The 2,619-nt window shown below is 31.0% G+C and overlaps 1 long non-coding RNA gene across 1 annotated transcript; it reads left to right on the top strand.

Moving 5' to 3' along the window:
• Positions 1-1,451: 1,451 nt before the first annotated feature.
• LOC112718184 (uncharacterized) lies at positions 1,452-1,936 on the top strand. The gene is made up of 3 exons (XR_003160675.3): positions 1,452-1,509; positions 1,640-1,693; positions 1,802-1,936. It is a non-coding gene; the product is annotated as an uncharacterized lncRNA (long non-coding RNA).
• The last annotated feature ends 683 nt before the right edge of the window (positions 1,937-2,619 follow it).

Raw genomic sequence — 2,619 nt, 5'->3', positions numbered from 1 at the left:
ACATTGATCTACCACTTATTGGAGTTTGTGCTCACAATTATTAAGTAAGGTTTAAATTTCTGCATAGAAAATGCACATGTTCTGCATATGATATTATGCACTCCACTTTTTTTGTTTTTCTCATTGATATCCATCTATCATGAGTATAGATTAAATTAATCTCTATGAAGGTAATGACTTTGCTAATACGTAGAAACTATAATAAGATATTCAGTCATGTTTTGCTACATTTGTAAAAGTAGTTGTGTTCAATTAGCTACTGTTATTTGTTGGCTGTCATTTTGGTGCTATGAATTTTTTATTTTATCTTGAGATTATGTTTAGGTGATGAACTTAATTCCAGGGAGAGGTGAGGAAGCATTTAAAAAATTGGAACAGTTTCTCTAGTTAAAATTTAGGTGTTTGCTACTCTGTTGATTGAATCAGTGCACAGGTCAATTCAACTAATTGACTTATTGTTCTTTCTTGCAATTGACTTATTTGCGTCAGTTGACCTGTTCTGTTAGTTACAGGTTTACACTAATAATAATTTCCATTAAATTTGCACAGTTGGATTATTTATAGTGTATGCTTTGATTTACCTTGAATTATGACTCCTATTTGTAAAAGAGTGTACCAGAAATCCATTTCTTCAATTCAAAATGAGCCTTGTGTACCTGCTGGTGCCACTCCTGGTTAGTTTGTTCCTTGTCTTTGGCATGTTAATCGTGATATACATCTGCATTTTAATTGTTCAAGTTTTAGTTCTTTGTACACAATTGCTTTATTTTTTTGTTATAAATTTATCCGTGAACTATTAGTTAACCTTTGTTCTTTCCAGAGCCCAAAATGTTGCTTGATTTTCTTCAGACCCTGAAATCCTCAGAGGAGTCTTTAAGAGAGCAGGTTTAGAATATAATCTGCCCTTTTTTTCTGTTGATGTAGTTCACTATCCATTGATTAATTATCAATTATCATTGACCATTGACATATATCTATTGTTATCAGCTTGAAAAGGCAAAGAAAAAGGAAGCTGCGTTCATTGTAACATTTGCAAAACGAGAACAAGAGATAGCAGAGTTGAAGGTATCATGTTCAACTCTCTTTCTTCCTCCGCTTCCTTTTGTAGCTATAAGTGATTATAAGCAGTCTCTTCAGTTTCGGGACCTAAATGAGAAGAAAAACATTCGTTTGGAGGTTTGATTTTTGCTTCTCTGTACTTCTTTATTATTACTATTATTATTATAGCATCCTCCTTATCATATTTATATATATTTTTTTCAATCTTTAAATTTTCTCTCTGCATGAGAAGGTAATTAGAGGAGGTAGAAGAATTGAGATCTCAATCTAGTATGACTGGGGAGAGCAATATTGTAAGTGTTTTTTTCCATTATGTGCTGAATAAGAAAAATTATTTGTCTCATTTCTTAAGTTTGATAATCATTTTCCTTTTTGCAGGTTGAAAAAAATTCTAAGAACCCTATTCTGATATCTGGTTGTAAAGTTGCAGATGGCAGTGGTGTTATGCTCGTAATGTTTTACTTTCTTTTGCCATGTGTGTGTGTGTGTCTATATATTGATTGCCATGTGTGTTTTACTTTTTTTGAAATTCCTCTCATCATTTATGAACTGAGTAACTCAAATCTTGTCTTTTTCCCAGTAATGGCTTCGGGATCCGATGATGCTCTTAAGAGTGTTGGTTTAGTCTTAGCAGGTAATAACTAATAAGTGTTTATCATAAAATGCAAAATTTTAATTTTGATTCTGGGGTTGCAGTAAATTCAATAATCACTTTTATTTCTAATGATATAAATGTTTTCAGGACTTACCAACTGAATCTGGAACTGTGATCCCCTATGTTCACTTGATGAAACAAGCTCACAAGATTTTGAGGACAGTTATATAGTCTTGTTATTTGCATAACTTAGTATAGTTGAATAATACATTGAGTTTATGTTTTGAATTATAGTTGATGTATCAACACACTTTGATGTATGGTTGTTACTTATTATTATTGTTGATGATCAATACATTTTGTTTATGTTTTGAATTATATTGACTTGCTTGTTTATAGTATTTTTCTTTTAGTTTGATAATACAATGAGTTTGTTTATTTTTTGAAATATTATAAATATTCGAATACAAATTAGATAAAAATTTGTATTAAATTTATATTTATTTTGTATGAAAACAAGTTTATTTTGTAATTAGAAAAATAAAAAAAAATTATTTTACTTTACTGACGGATTTACAGACGGATTTTCTGTCTGTAATCAGAGTATGAGATGATTTTCCAAAGTTCAAATTACAGATAGAAAATCTGTCGAAAAATCCGTCTGTAATTATAGACGGAAAATCTGTCTGAAAATCTGTCTGTAAGTTTATAATTACAGACAGAAAATCTGTCTGAAAACCCGTCTGTAATTACAGACGGAAAATCTGTCTGAAAATTCGTCTGTAATTATAGACAGAAAATCCGTCTGAAATTCTGTCTGTAATTACAGACAGAAAATTCGTCGGAAAGTTCGTCGCCTTCGAAAAATGGAGAGAGAATTTACAGAGGGAAAATCCGTCGGTAACTGGTAAAAATCCGTCTGTAATTTTCCGACGGAAAAAAAATCCGTCGGTAAATAATTTCCG

This window comes from Arachis hypogaea, chromosome 10, assembly GCF_003086295.3.
Source record: "Arachis hypogaea cultivar Tifrunner chromosome 10, arahy.Tifrunner.gnm2.J5K5, whole genome shotgun sequence".
NCBI classification, from domain to species: domain Eukaryota; kingdom Viridiplantae; phylum Streptophyta; class Magnoliopsida; order Fabales; family Fabaceae; genus Arachis; species Arachis hypogaea.
Note: the sequence above shows the minus strand (reverse complement) of the source record. Positions and strands in the feature narration are given on the sequence as shown.